Source organism: Coregonus clupeaformis, unplaced genomic scaffold (genome assembly GCF_020615455.1).
Source record: "Coregonus clupeaformis isolate EN_2021a unplaced genomic scaffold, ASM2061545v1 scaf0719, whole genome shotgun sequence".
NCBI classification, from domain to species: Eukaryota; Metazoa; Chordata; class Actinopteri; order Salmoniformes; family Salmonidae; genus Coregonus; species Coregonus clupeaformis.
Genome location: NW_025534174.1, coordinates 142,355 through 159,312, shown reverse-complemented (window position 1 = coordinate 159,312; position 16,958 = coordinate 142,355). Strand labels below are relative to the sequence as shown.

General features: G+C 43.8%; 1 non-coding gene and 1 pseudogene across 1 annotated transcript; one reads left to right on the top strand and one right to left on the bottom strand.

Moving 5' to 3' along the window:
• Positions 1–9,268: 9,268 nt before the first annotated feature.
• LOC121560973 lies at positions 9,269–9,449 on the bottom strand (annotated as a pseudogene).
• Positions 9,450–16,092: 6,643 nt separating this feature from the next.
• Positions 16,093–16,283, top strand: LOC121560974. Its single transcript, XR_005999077.1, has one exon. It is a non-coding gene; the product is annotated as a U2 spliceosomal RNA (small nuclear RNA).
• The last annotated feature ends 675 nt before the right edge of the window (positions 16,284–16,958 follow it).

Genomic DNA, 16,958 nt, shown 5'->3' with positions numbered 1-16,958 from the left:
TAAGTGGGAGAACATGCACAATTGGTGGCTGACTAAATACTTTTTTTCCCCACTGTACCTTTCAATCTTGAGTACAGACCGACGTCCCCTGTATACAAACCTTACATATAGGACTTAAAGTTGTAAAATAGTGAACTACTCCTTTAATGGAGTGGTAGGTGCTATGAAAGGGATGTTTAAAAAATAAATAAACGTTAGTTGTATTTTGTAAAAAAAAACATCATAGTACAATGGAATGTTGTTGTTCATCGTACTACGATGGTACATTTTGGTAAGAGCTGTCCTTCACATCGGAGTGCCAATGCTGGCTCTTTGCGTCTCTTGACCATGTCGTGTGGACCGGGCACAAAGCTCAAGGAGCGCTCTCCACTTCCCTCCGGTAGTTATTTAGCAAGCCTGATAACACAGCACTCCCGACAGACACAAGCAAAAACTCTTGCATAAATGTAGAAGCCTATACACCTAAACACTAGCGATCTGACATGCTGTATTGCATGGAAACTGCAGGCTACTAACAACAGCAGCTACATAGTCTAGCCTACTATGGCCCTGTCCCTCTGTCCAGGGTAATAATATGTTTTTAGAAGATAGATAATTAATAGACACTAACTATTTGATTTAAAACAGTTTGTTTCATTTAATTAAACACAAAAAGATGTTGCCCAGATCAAATTAATGTACAAACAGTATTTTCATTACATTTGAGTCATTTAGCAGATGCTCTTATCCAGAGCAACTTACAGGACCAATTAGGGTTAATTGCCTTGATCAAGGGCACAACAACAGATTTTTCACCTAGTTGGCTCGGGATTCAAACCAGCGACCTTTCAGTTACTGGCCCAACACTCTTAACCGCTAGGCTACCTGCGGCCAGATCAATTAACTTCAATACAGTTATCCAAATACATTCATAATCAATTAATAAAATAATGAATCTAATTTTAAAAGACAATTTAAAAAACACAAGTAGTCAATTCATAGCCTTTTTATAATTAATAAAAGTTGTTTAGTAATATAAAATAATCCACACAAACTAATGCTGAAAACTGATCATCACACCATCTTTATCTGATATACACTGAGTGTACAAAACATTAGGAACACCTTCCTAATATTGAGTTGCACCCCCCCTTGTCCTCAGAATAGCCTCAATTCGTCAAGGCATGGACTCTCCAAGGTGTTGAGAGCATTCCACAGGGATGCTGGACCATGTTGACTGCAATGCTTCCCACAGTTGTGTCAGGTTGGCTGGGAGTGGATCTCTACTCCGAATAGCTCGTTCCATCTCCTCCCACAGATGCACAATTGGATTGAGATCTGGTGACTCGGCAGGCCACTGCAGTAAGCTGAATTCACTGTCATGTTGGTGGAACCATTCCTGGACAAGCCTTGTGGCATGGGGCATAATCCTGCTAAAAAAAAATATTTTGCAGATGGATACACTGCTGCCATGAAGGGATGCACCTGATTGGCAATGATGTTTAGATATCCTGTGGCATTCAAATGTTGCTCCACCTTCATCAAGGGGCCCAATGTGTGCCATGAAATCACACCCCACTCCCACCACCAGCCTGCAATGCTGACACACAGCATGGATGCATGTACTCATGGTTTTCTCCATACCCTAGTCCTCCCATCAGCATGAAACAGCAGGAACCGGGATTCATCAGACCAGGCAATGGTTTTCAAATTCTCCAGTGTCCAGTGTTTTCATTCCTTAGCCCACTGCAGTTTCTTGTTTTCTGCTGAAAGCTAATGGGGATCCATAATAAATACACCACAACTACATCATTAAGGATCATAGCTTTCACCTGGGTTCACCTGGTCAGTCTATGTCATGGAAAGAGCAGGTGTCCTTAATGTTTTGTACACTCAGTGTATGTTGTGTCTACTAGCTCATTCCCACAGAAAACTGCAGATGTGACCTTGAGCAAGGCACTTAACCCTAATTGCTCATGTAAGTCGCTCTGGATAAGAGCGTCTGCTAAATTACTAAAATGTAAATGTAATGTACCACCCAGTCAACCATCAGACTCCATTGTGCGACGCCTCAAATAGGATATTCAACCTTAAAGGCAAATCCAAGGTCATCTCAATATCTTTACAGTAGAAGCTAACAAAACACACCAAAACTGACAAGGTGAACACTGATCAGTAAAGTAAAGAGATGCTAACATTCTATAACGCTCCCTTTGATTTTGAATTTTAGGACCCCTTTAGTTATAAAAATATATATTTAAAAATGATTGATTTGGCCTTTACTACTATATCCAATAGAAACACATTGAATAACACATTCATAAATGCCCCAAAAAAAGACTAATGGTGAAAACTGATCATCACATCATCTCTATCTGATACATTCAGTACAATGTAGTATTTTATTAGGATCCCCAGCGGCTACTCTTCCTGGGGTACAGACAGGAAACACAAAAAATACATCAAATACATCATCATGCACTACATTTACAATTTAGTCATGTTGCAGATGCTCCCGTCCAGAGAGCTAGTGCATTCATCTTATGATAGCCAGGAGAGACATCCACATATCACAGTGGTATTCCAACCATGTATCACGAGCATAATACAATGCAAAATACAATATAAAATACATTTGAAAAAAATCTGTCTCTTCAAATCAAATCAAATGTTATTTGTCACATAAACGTGTTTAGCAGATGTTATTGCAGGTGTAGCGAAATGCTTGTGCTTCTAGCTCTGACAGTGCAGTAATATCTAACAAGTAATATCTAACAATTTCACAACATATACCCAATACACACAAGTCTAAGTAAGGAATGGAATTTAAGAATATATACATATATAGACAACCAATGACAGAGCGACATGGACTAAGATACAGTAGAATATTATAGAATACAGTATATACATATGAGATGTGTAAAATGCTTCAGAATATCAGCTGAGCTAAAAGTTCCTGTTGTTATTTTTGTAATGTGCCATAAGGTTTATTTTAATGTTTTTTTGAATCTGGTTTTATTGCTAGTTTGAGTTACCTGGCAGAGAGTTCCATGTAGTCATGGCTCTATTTAATACTGTGAGTTACCTGGCAGAGAGTTCCATGTAGTCATGGGTCTATTTAATACTGTGAGTTACCTGGCAGAGAGTTCCATGTAGTCATGGCTCTATTTAATACTGTGAGTTACCTGGCAGAGAGTTCCATGTCGTCATGGCTCTATTTAATACTGTGAGTTACCTGGCAGAGAGTTCCATGTAGTCATGGCTCTATTTAATACTGTGAGTTACCTGGCAGAGAGTTCCATGTAGTCATGGCTCTATTTACTACTGTGAGTTACCTGGCAGAGAGTTCCATGTAGTCATGGCTCTATTTAATACTGTGAGTTACCTGGCAGAGAGTTCCATGTAGTCATGGCTCTATTTAATACTGTGAGTTACCTGCAGAGAGTTCCATGTAGTCATGGCTCTATTTAATACTGTGAGTTACCTGGCAGAGAAGTTCCATGTAGTCATGGCTCTATTTAATACTGTGTGTTTCCCAGCGTCTGTTCTGGACCTGGGGACTGTGAAGAAACCTCTTGCTGCATGTCTTGTGTTGTACCGATGAGTGTCCAAACTAGCTCATTCCCACAGAAAACTGCAGAGGAAAGCAGTACCACCCAGTCATCTATCAGACCTCACTGAGTGTATTCAACCCTAAGGGCAAATCCAAGGTCATCTCAATATCTATACAGTAGAAGATAACAAAACACACCAAAACTGACCAGGTGAACACTGATCAGTAAAGTCAAGACAGGCTAACATTCTATAACGTTCCCTTTCCTCTGCACAATTATCTCACAGTGAGAAACAATAGGATTACAATAGAGTAATACTTTATGAGGTGAGAATGAAGTGATGAAGTGACTTTAATCTTAACTGGTCTGAGAGACCTGGTGTCTTTTCTCCTTAATGTATACGTTGATGTGTTTATAAGTAAGGCTTTTCTCCTGTGTGTGTTGTCTGATGAACTTTTAGCTTAGCTGATGTTGTGAAGCATTTTACACAATCTGAACAGGAGTAAGGCTTCTCTCTTGTATGTATACGTTCATGTTGTTTTAAGTCACCCAGCCCGAGAGAAACTCTTTCCACAGTAAGAACAGAAGTAAGGCTTCTCTCCTGTGTGTGTTCTCTCTATGAACTTTTACTTAGCTGATGTTGTGAAGCATTTTACAGCAATCTGAGCAGGAGGTAAGGCTTCTCTCCTGTATGCTATAAATTCATAGTTTTAAGTCCCAGTCGAGAGAAACTCTTTCCACAGTCAGAGCAGGAGTAAGGCTTCTCTCCTGTGTGTGTTCTCTGATGACGTTTTAGCTCAGTTGATGATTTAAAACATTTTCCACAGTCAGAGCAGAAGTAAGGCTTCTCTCCTGTGTGTGTTCTCTGATGAACTTTTAGCTCCGCTGATGATTTAAAACATTTTCCACAGTCAAGGCAGGAGTAAGGCTTCTCTCCCTTATGTATACCTTGGTGTCTTTTAAAGTGGCTAAGTGTAGAGAAAACTCTTCCTACAGTCAAAAGCAGCAGTAAGGCTTCTCTCCTGTGTGTATACGTTCATGTTGTTTTAAGTTGCCAGGTTGAGAGAAACTCGCCGCACAGTCAGAGCAGGAGTAAGGCTTCTCTCCTTTGTGTATACGCACATGTTGTCTTAAGTTGCACAGTTGAGAGAAACTCACCCCACAGTCAGAGCATAAATAAGGCTTCTCTCCTGTGTGTGTTCTTTGATGAACTTTTAGCTTAGTTGATGTTGTGAAGCACTTTACACAATTAGAGCAGGAGTAAGGCTTCTCTCCTGTATGTATACGTTCATGCTGTTTTAGGTGGCTCGGTTGAGAGAAACTATTTCCACAATCAGAGCAGGAGTAAGGCTTCTCTCCTGTGTGTATACGTTCATGTGTTTTTAAGTGGCCCAGTTGAGAGAAACTAGTCCCACAGTCAGAGCAGAAGTAAGGCTTCTCTCCTGTGTGTGTTCTCTGATGAAATTTTAGCTCAGCTGATGTTGTAAAGCATTTTACACAATCAGAGCAGGAGTAAGGCTTCTCTCCAGTGTGCACTCTCTGATGAACTGTCATAGCCTTTGATGTTGTGAAACTCTTCCCACAGTCAGTGCAGAAATACAGATTCTCTCCTGTGTGTATTTTTAGGTGTATTTTTAACTTTGATAGAATTGGGAAAATCTCCTCACAATGTGGGCAATGGTGAGACCTCTTAGCTCTGTGATCTTCCTGCTGTTGCTCTCTGGATGTAGAGAATGTCTCAACATGGTCTCCTGTGTGAACAACATCAGAAGAACCAGTCAGTTGGTGTGATATACATGTCAATCAAATGTATTTTATGAAGCCCTTTTTACATCAGAAGTTGTCACAAAGTGTTTTATAGAAATCCAGCCTAAAACCCCAAAGAGCAAGCAATGCAGATGTAGAAGCCATATCATCCTCCACTCACTATCACAAGGGTTAGTAGCACTCCAGATAGCCCAGTGAATAAAACAAATGCTGGCAATACTGGTGTCAAACCATGGAAGTGTCAGTAGCATGAAATAATATCTACCTTCTCATTGAAACAGTTCATCATGAAACAGTTCTACTGCAACTTTTCATGCACAGTGGGAAGTTGGAATGAATAACACAAACTTAGTTAGATAGAACCTGCTCTTACCATGAGAAACAGATTTCCCAATCTTCTTCTCCTCTTCTTCATCTTTAATGTTGACATTCAACTCCAGTGTTTGACTGCAGTCTTCCAGCTTCACTGATGCCATCTCTGGATCCTGCAGTAAACTGGGCTCCACTGTCACAATCAGGACCCAGTGACTGTAGGTTTGGACTCAGTGTGGAAGGAGAGAGGCAGGCTGGGTTTTGTCCTCACTGTTGATGTTACCGGCCTCAGACTTACCTGAATCGGCCAGTAGTAATAAAGAGAAACAGATACAAAAAGTTATTGTCTTGACAGTTCTGGCACTTTCTTTATTCTCTAAAAATATTTTCAAATTTTTCTTGTTCAATTACCTAATTCAGTGCTTGAATTGGACTGAAATAGGTGCTAATACTCATTTTGGGTGCCGGTACTGTTTATATTAAGGAGCAGGAGCTCCACAATACTTTTGAGCTAATACCTAACCTATAGTAGATAAATGCATAAATGACTCAAAATCCATTTAGTACAAGGTTACAGTTTGTTTTAGACAGCACTGTGTGCTAATTTCCTTAAAACTTGTCTTCACTGTATTACTTCAATCAAAAACCAATTGTATTTCCTGTTCACACCATAGCAACATTTATTGATAAAGACAGAAACAACATAATGTGTCTGAATATTAGTACACATGTAGAAAACTGATAATCATTACATTCTGCTTCAAAACAGTAGTGCGACCGTGAAATTGTCTCTATCTGATGCAGCAGCACTGTCCTCACTGAAGTCTGTTGACGCTGACCGAGAGTAGCCGCCATTTTACCAACTTGGGAATTTTACACAAAACCAATAATATGCTAAACGAACACAGAAATCTCAAATAAGTTGATTATTTATGAAATTACCTTGAGAAAATTATGTACATCCACTCAGACAAACCCAAAGTCTCTAGCTATGTGACTTGTAAAATAGTTTTTATCACGTTCTTCACTTGGTTTGACACAAAAATAACACATCAAACCTTTACCAAACGTGATAATACCTTAACGGATGTGTTACCTAGCATGGTATGACATGTTCTTTCGACATTAGAAAGTTTAAACGTGCTATTACATACCTGTAGTAATAAATAGAAACGGACACAAAGATTATCTTCTTGACTGCACAGTTCAGACGCTTTCTTTATTGTGAAGAATGGTGCCCGCCTGCCCGGAACTTCCTGTTCCCCCACTACTAACGGTCCGTGCATTCCGAGATCAGATTACAACATTTCATTAAATTACTAAAAAAGTGTAAACTGTAGCAATTTATTTCCCTTTATAGTTTATTAGGCTAAGCATGACCTACATCCAAATAATTTCTCTAGGGTTGGAACCGGTTCAGGGAACAGAACTGAAAAATAACGTTAAAAAGAACCGGAAACTAAAGTGTTCTATACTTTTCAGGAACAGCAGTTATTTTAAAAGCATGTAATCCAGGTAATAACCTTATTTTACTTTCCGGGTATTTTTCTCCAGTCCCACAAAATCGCAACAAAGTTCACTCTAGAAACGTATTCCAGTTTCTGCCTGCCAGCTGGAATGGAAACCTTTGCCAGTGGGTGTGCGTGTGGAAACTACCTGCTCCTCCCCTCTGAAGCATAGGTTACTGTATCCTACTGACACATTACAAGCATGATTCAGAAATTAGGGAGATATGTTTAATTTGAGAAGAATGGATGAACTTTTTCAATGCTAGTTAAGGATACTATAGTCACCACGTTTCACATTGGATTTATTAACGACATAAAGTTACGACCTGTTTTTAATTCTAGTGCTACACTGCACTGCACAAACAAGGTTGTTAGCTAGCTAGCTAACATCTGCTCTGTTCCAACGTTAAACAAACTCTGAAGTTCAAAGACATTCAAAGTTCCTCCATAGAAGCCGCTCCTCCGTAGGTATAATTCTGTGGGCCTAATTCAGATAATGCAGGTCATAACACGATGCCCAGCTCTTCAATGCAAGCATCCTCTATCCTCTAACGAGCTCTCCACACCCGGAAAATGTCGCACCTTACACTGTGATTGGCAGCACAGTGTGCTCTGAATGATGTTCCTATACAGATACTCTGTGGTGTACTAGTGTATTAATTCTCCCACTTGGATGTCACTTCCACAAGCTTTAAATTGAGGGCCAGGTTGTCAGGATGGGTAATGTACTGTACACATTAATTACAAGTACTCCTAAAGATACACTTCATTTTAACTAGCTAAATCCTGTGTAACAACTAGTAATTACATTGTACTTGGCTAACATTACATGTACTATGCTTTGAAATAGTGTCTTATTCTTCATCTGGGATTTGGATTTGTAAAATGTATTATAAAATGTATTTAATATATGTCTGATCAGGCTCAGGTAGCATCAGGTTTGTATTTTCATGCTGATCAAAGCTCTAATCAAATCCAGACATTTATAAGCATTATAATGCTTTTGAATGACACTTCCGGTTTTGGCGGAAAATACCGGGTTACCCGGGAGAAGAGTGATTTATTCTCGGGATGGAACATTTGTATAATATCGAGGAAATATTAAACCCTGATGGGCAAACCAGTTGATTCACAAGACACCAACTAAGTAACTTACATATACGGTATCTTCATTAGGCCTAATGGCATTTCATGTCCATGATAGGAAGTTTGTTGTAGTGACTCAGTAAGGCTAATTGTAAAGTAACCCTCTAAAGTGCCATGTTTGTACAGTTTATTATGTGGAGGAAACATTTAGGCAGCCAGGACCATACACCAGGACCGCTCCGTAGGCCGCACTGTAGGCCTAGCTCTTACTGCAGTCCAGTGCCATGGACATCTTTGAAGTTTGGCCTCTAGTAATTTAGGACGGCAACTTTATGAAGGCCTCTTCACCGTGGTCTTATCATACAAGGCTCTACAGACATGTAAAATAAAAACAGGCTATTTTTATTGTTCATATTATTTGCGTTGATGATGTATTGAAGTCAAGTGGTTCAACATTCAAATGCGACGGTCAGTGGAACACTTGCGCCACCAAGTGGACAATTGCTTAGTTCCCTTGTGGCATCAACGCTACCAGAGATATTTGATATAAGATCAAATGTTATGTCAATATTATTATCTCTAAATTGATTCCCCCACCCGTATTTAATATATTATTATTCCGATTTAGCTGTTAATCTGGATTTAATTTATAAATGCTTTCTGTCATTTCTGATTGGAGGGCAGATGACCACGTGACTTACGAACCTACCAATTTGTTACTTTGTAACAGTCAAAAGTGGTTATTCCCAACGTTGATCAACTCCCAATTTATGCCAAGATTTTTTAAAAGCATTATCTTTAAAGCATTATCACTGTACCATTTACACCCTGTATCCTGTGCATGTGACGAATAAACATTGATTTGATTAGATGATTAACGCACCATTCACATCAGCTATCATAGTCAATATAACAGTGACTGACTTCACCATCACTTTCTAGCCATCATTGACATTGAGATGAAGATGGTCAAACGTGAAAATATAAAATACATCGTGATCCTAATGTAATATAACAAAGCAATTCTGTTGTCTTTGCCTGCTTTATCTTTACAATGACAGGGGGTGCACCGTTCCTGGAGGTACTGCAATACCAGGTCGATGCGTGGAGTGGACGGAGCAAGCCCCTATTCCATCTCCCTGTTCCAAAAATCAATTTAATATATGGTCCCCAGATAGGGGACGTATCAGATATTAATCTGATAAGAACAGATTTTTTATTTATTTTTTGGAAAAATAATGTTTATTTTCATTTCACATTCAAATACAAGCACAAATTCAGTGCATAACGTTGTACATAACATGGATTTACAAAGACAGTACCTTAACCGTATAAAAATAGCAAAACTCCAAAAAAAAGTGCTGTTCTGAGGAACCTGACCAGCTAAAAGGCCTACATTCAAGAGAAGCATGTAAACAATTGCCTCTAACAATCTCCCAAAGCTGATCTTTCAAAGGAATAAAAACTATTATAGAAATAAAAACATATACCAAAGGGAACTCTGAATAAACCTCAGTGTATATCGAATATTTACAAAGCCTACATTTCAATTTACATGACAGAATACAGTTATACATAGGCCTATATATAGGCTATAAAAACCGTTTACAAAGAAGGGTATATCCCTTTCCATCTATGTTTAACAGATGTGATGCCCCACTTATCTATTTCGAATTGTATTTTATTCCAAATTTCTTGTTTTATAAATTTAACCAATCCCGTCGGTGACCACTTGAGGGTGTCATTGACCGCACCACATCTGGCCTCCCAAAGTTTGGTCTTGATAAGGGACACCAGAGTCACTAATTCTAATAATTGCACCTTTTCCACATGTTTTAGTTCAAATTTGGCTACCCCTTCATAATCAATGTTTTTTTAAATATTAAAATCTATTTTAATTTTCTTCCAAACTATTTGGGCAAAAGAGCATTCCCATAAAACATGGGAATTGTTTCAATTGCCGAAACAGTTGTCCCTGGGACAAAATTTATTCAGGGTCAAATTATGATCATATAATGTTGAACGGACCGGAAGACGTCTGTGTAAAACAAGCCAATTAAAATCTTTCAGTCTGTTGTCTAAACCTTTTAATTGTGCCCGTAGCCAGGTGGAAGGTGATATAGGTAATCGGTCTCTAGGACAACAATTTTCTATCAATTTCACATATAGCAGTCTGTGGTTGATTACATTTTCTTTTACTTTGCAGACAGGGTTTTTCCTTGCCCATTCAACTATTTTCTTAAAATGTAATGGGATAATTTCAGCTTTTGGTTTACTATTATCCCACTCCACCATAAACCTTAACGGTATGGACAACCAGAATTTGATTAATATATGACATTTATGTACAGAAGACGACAAAAGACAACAAACGTTTGAGTAGAACAACGCATCTAGTTTGAGAGGAATATGAGGGAAATCCCTTCCACCAGCCTCTATAGGCTGGTACATCCGATCTCTCCGTGTCAGGGCCGTGTAGAAATGGTGTGGTGTGGAATCAGGTGCAGAAGCAGATTGATAGTCCAATAAACTTTACTGGAAAGTGCGAGGCAATAATCCAAAAACAGCCAGAGGCAAAACGCACACAGGCGTAAAATACAAGCGCGCATAAACAGGCGCGCAAAACTCTTCTCAACCGAGAAGTAAGCAATATAGTAGTGGCGTACCAAACACAGGTACGAAATGACACCTAACACGAAACAATTACACACAACACTACACTAACAACAAGGAAACTAAATAGGGTGCTTAATTAGACATAACACAAGACAGGTGTGGCTAACAGACAAAACTAGTCAAACAGAAAACATAGAGCGGTGGCAGCTAGTACTCCGGAGACGACGACCGGCGAAACCTGCCCGAACAAGGAGGAGGAGCTGCCTCGGCCGAAACCGTGACAGTACCCCCCTTGACGCGCGGCTCCAGCCGTGCGCCGACTCCGGCCTCGGGACGCCCAGGAGGGCGCGGCGCCGGGCGCGTAGGATGACCACGATGGAATTCGGTCATCAGGGACGGATCCAGAATATCCCTCCTCGGCACCCAGCACCGCTCCTCCCGGACCGCACTCCCCTCCCACTCCACGAGATATTGGAGACCCCCATCCGCGTCTGGAATCCAGGATGGTCCGAACAGTGTACGCCGGAGCCCCCTCGATCTCCAACGGGGCGGAGGAGTCTCCTCAATCTCGAAGTCCTGGAGTGGACCAGCTACCACCGGCCTGAGGAGAGACACATGGAATGAGGGGTTAATATTCTTGTAATCAATAGGTAGTTCTAACCTGTAACACACCTCATTCAATCTCCTCAGGACTTTAAAAGGCCCCACAAACCGCCCGACCCAGCTTCCGGCAGGGCAGGCGGAGGGGTAGGTTTCTGGTTGAGAGCCAGACTCGATCTCCAGGTGCGTACACTGGCCCCTCACTGCGGCGTAGGTCGGCGCTCGTCTTTCGTCGACGTATGGCACGCTGCAGATGGACATGAGCAGCGTTCCACGTCTCCTCCGAGCACCGTACCCACTCATCCACAGCGGGGGCCTCGATCTGGCTCTCATGCCACGGTGCCAGAACCGGCTGATACCCTAAGACACACTGAAAAGGGGTTAGTCTAGTGGAGGAGTGGCGGAGAGAGTTCTGTGCCATCTCGGCCCAGGGCACATATCTCGCCCACTCCTCCGGCCGGTCCTGACAATATGACCTCAGAAACCTACCCACATCCTGGTTGACTCTTTCGACCTGCCCATTGCTCTCCGGGTGGTAACCCGAGGTAAGGCTCACCGAGACCCCCAAACGTTCCATAAATGCTCTCCAGACTCTGGAGGTAAACTGGGGGCCTCGATCAGACACTATATCCTCGGGTACCCGTAATGCCGGAAGACGTGAGTAAATAGAGCCTCAGCGGTCTGTAGGGCAGTAGGAAGACCCGGCATGGGAAGGAGACGACAGGCTTAGAGAACCGATCCACAACGACCAGGATGGTGGTATTCCCCTGAGAGGAGGGAAGATCGGTAACAAAATCCACCGATAGATGAGACCAGGGTCGCTGTGGAACGGGCAGGGGCTGTAATTTACCCCTGGGCAAATGTCTGGGTGCCTTACACTGGGCACATATTGAGCAGGAGGAGACATAAACCCTCACATCCCTGGCTAATGTTGGCCACCAGTACTTCATACTAAGGCAGTGCACCGTCCGGCCAATACCCGGGATGTCCAGAGGAGGGAGACGTGGTGAGCCCAATAAATCAGCCGATCCCAGACCTCGAGCGGGACGTACGTCCGACCCACCGGACACTGTGGAGGACTAGGGTGGTGCACGTACCGCCCGCTCGATCTCGCATCGACCTCCCACACCACCGGTGCCACCAGACACGACTCCGGTAGTATGGGAATGGACTCCACGCACCTCTCCTCCGCGTCATACCGGCGGGACAGAGCATCTGCCTTCCCGTTCTGGGACCCAGGGATGTAAGTGATCTTAAACACAAACCGGGCGAGAAACATAGTCCATCGAGCCTGGCGAGGATTTAGTCTCCTAGCGGCCCGAATATATTCCAGGTTACGGTGATCGGTCAGAATAAGGAAAGGGTGCTGAGCCCCCTCAAGCCAATGCCTCCACACCTTTAGGGCCTGGACTACGGCTAACAGCTCCCTGTCCCCTACGTCATAATTCCGCTCCGCCGGACTGAGCTTCTTAGAATAAAAAGCACAGGGGCGGAGCTTAGGTGGTGTACCCGGCGTTGAGATAGAACGGCCCCAATACCGGCCTCGACGCGTCTACCTCAACTTGAAATGGTAAAGTGGGATCCGGGTGCGCCAACACCGGAGCCGAGGTAAACAGGTCCTTCAGTCTTCCAAAAGCCCTGTCCGCCTCAGCCGACCACTGCAAGCGCACCGGACCCCCCTTCAGAAGAGACGTGATGGGAGCTGCCACCTGACCAAAACCCCGGATAAACCTCCGGTAGTAATTCGCAAAACCCCAAAAACCGCTGCACCTCTTTAACTGTCGTTGGGGTTTGCCAATTACGACGGCGGACACTCGGTCCACCTCCATTCTCACCCCTGACGCAGACAACTGGTAACCCAAAAGGAAACTGACTCCTGAAAGAACAGACATTTCTCAGCCTTGACATACAGGTCATGCTCCAACAGTCTCCTCAATACCCTGCGCACCAGGGCTACATGCTCGGCCCGAGTAGGGCTGTACACAAGAATATCATCAATGTACACCACCACCCCCTGCGCCTGCATGTCCCGGAAAATTTCATCTACAAACGATTGGAAGACTGATGGAGCATTCATTAACCCATATGGCATGACCAGATACTCGTAATGGCCGGATGTAGTACTAAATGCTGTCTTCCACTCATCGCCCTCCCTAATGCGCACCAAATTATATGCGCTCCTGAGGTCCAATTTTGTGAAGAACCGTGCCCCGTGCAATGACTCCGTCATAGTCCCAATCAGCGGGAGTGGATAACTATATTTAACAGTCACCTGATTGAGACCGCGGTAATCAATACACGGACGCAGACCTCCATCCTTCTTCTTCACAAAAAGAAGCTAGAGGACGCGGGAGAAGTAGAGGTCCGTATGTATCCCTGTCTCAGAGACTCGGCAATGTACGTCTCCATTGCCTTTTTTCTCCTCCTGTGACAAAGGATACACATGGCTCGCTGGAGCGCTGCTCCTGTCTGGAGGTCTATCGCACAATCCCCCTGTCTATGAGGTGGCAACCTTGCCGCTCGGGTCTTACTAAACACGAGTGCCAAATCCTCATACTCAGGAGGAATGCGCAGTGCTGGCATCTGGTTCGGACTCTCCACCGAGGTCGCCCCTACGGAAACACCCAGACAAAACCCCTCACACTGAGCAGACCACCCTTGAAGAGCCTTCTCTCGCCACGAAATAGTAGGATCATGGGTGGTCAACCAGGAAGCCCCAGTACCACCGGATACGCAGGAGAGTCAATCAGATAGAGTTGAATCGTCTCCTCATGACCCCCTGCGTCATCATCCTAAGTGGCGCTGTGAGCTCCCCAATCCACCCAGATCCTAACGGACGACTATCTAAAGCATGTACGGGGAAAGGTTTATCGACTGGAAGGAGGGGGAATCCCTAACTTAACACAAAATTTGCGATCTATAAAATTCCCAGCTGCGCCTGAATCGACTAGCGCCTTATGCTGGGAACGAGGTGCAACCTGTGGAAAACAAACAGGCAATGTAAAGTGGACGACAGAAAGCTCTGGGTAAGTAGGGCGCCTACTCACCTGGGAGGACTCCCCACTGTATGGCCTGCCATCTCCTCCTCAGGGAACCCTCCCCAGCACCTAGCCGCGGTGTGCCCTCCGCGGCCACACTTGGTGCAGGAGACTGCTCCCCTCGGGTTCCTTCCTCTTTTCGTTCTAGCGCCAGCCCCCTCCGAGCTCCATCGGACTCGGCTCGGAGGTGCTGGAGGGTGGAATGGGAGGCCCCCATCTGGGACGCCCGCTGGTCGTGAGTAGGTTGTCCAGACGAATAGCCATGTCCACAAGCTGGTCAAAAGTTAAAGTAGCGTCCTACACGCTAACTCCCTGCGGACGTCCTCCCTAAGGCTACACCTAAAATGGTCTATGAGGGCCCTCTCATTCCACCCCGCGTCAGCCGCTAGAGTCCGGAACTCCAGTGCGAATTCTTGAGCGCTCCTCATCCCCTGTCGGAGGTGGAATAGACGTTCCCCCGCCGCTCTTCCCTCTGGTGGATGGTCAAAGACCGCACGAAAGCGGCGGGAGAACTCCGCATAGGTGACTGTGGCGGAGTCTATTCCCCTCCATTCGGCGTTGGCCCACTCCAACGCCTTGCCGGTGAGACAGGAGATGAGGGCGGAAACGCTCTCGTATCCCGAGGGCGCCGGGTGTATAGTGGCCAGGTAGAGCTCCACTTGCAAAGGAAACCCTGACACCCGGCAGCGGAGCGTCGTACGCCCTCGGGAGCGAGAGCCGAATCCCACTGGGTTCCGGTGGATGAGTAGGCAGGTTCTCTGGTGGTGATGGAGCGACCGGTGGGGCTGTGGGAACACCGCTGATCTCCCAGCGCCGAAGAGTGTCCATGACGCCCTCCAACGCGTGCCCGATCCGATTGATGCGATGTTCCTGTCCCTGGAGACGTTCCTCCACGCTGTCGACTTGTGCTCCTGCTGATTCCATCAAGTGGTGTGTAATTCTGTCAGGGCCGTGTAGAAATGGTGTGGTGTGGAATCAGGTGCAGAAGCAGATTGATAGTCCAATAAACTTTACTGGAAAGTGCGAGGCAATAATCCAAAAACAGCCAGAGGCAAAACGCACACAGGCGTAAAATACAAGCGCGCATAAACAGGCGCGCAAAACTCTTCTCAACCGAGAAGTAAGCAATATAGTAGTGGCGTACCAAACACAGGTACGAAATGACACCTAACACGAAACAATTACACACAACACTACACTAACAACAAGGAAACTAAATAGGGTGCTTAATTAGACATAACACAAGACAGGTGTGGCTAACAGACAAAACTAGTCAAACAGAAAACATAGAGCGGTGGCAGCTAGTACTCCGGAGACGACGACCGGCGAAACCTGCCCGAACAAGGAGGAGGAGCTGCCTCGGCCGAAACCGTGACACTCCGGATGTACTCATATCCCCCCCAAAAGAAATTAAACAGTACACGTATGAACATTTTCCTTAGAGACACCGGCATGGGAAACACATATGCAAGGTGGAGTAATGAAGGCAGAATGTCCGCCTTCAGCACTAACACCTTGCCACTAAAAGATAGTCGCCTCACTTTCCGTAGGCCGCACTGTAGGCCTAGCTCTTACTGCAGTCCAGTGCCATGGACATCTTTGAAGTTTGGCCTCTAGTAATTTAGGACGGCAACTTTATGAAGTTGAAATAAAAATAAAAATAAAAATCTGTTCTTATCAGTTTAATATCTGATACGTCCCCTATCTGGGGACCATATATTAAATTGATTTTTGGAACAGGGAGATGGAATAGGGGCTTGCTCCGTCCACTCCACGCATCGACCTGGTATTGCAGTACCTCCAGGAACGGTGCACCCCCTGTCATTGTAAAGATAAAGCAGGCAAAGACAACAGAATTGCTTTGTTATATTCCATTAGGATCACGATGTATTTTATATTTTCACGTTTGACCATCTTCATCTCAATGTCAATGATGGCTAGAAAGTGATGGTGAAGTCAGTCACTGTTATATTGACTATGATAGCTGATGTGAATGGTGCGTTAATCATCTAATCAAATCAATGTTTATTCGTCACATGCACAGGATACAGGGTGTAAATGGTACAGTGATAATGCTTTAAAGATAATGCTTTAAAAAAATCTTGGCATAGATTGGGCGTTGATCAACGTTGGGAATAACCACTTTTGACTGTTACAAAGTAACACATTTGTAGGTTCGTAAGTCACGTGGTCATCTGCCCTCCAATCGGAAATGACAGAAAGCGTTTATAAATTAAATCCAGATTAACAGCTAAATCGGAATAATAATATATGAAATACGGGTGGGGGAATCAATTTAGAGATAATAATATTGACATAACATTTGATCTTATATCAAATATCTCTGGTAGCGTTGATGCCACAAGGGAACTGAGCAATTGTCCACTTGGTGGCGCAAGTGTTCCAATGACTGTCGCATTTGAATGTTGAACCACTTGACTTCAATACATCATCAACGCAAATAATATGAACAATAAAAATAGCCTGTTTTTATT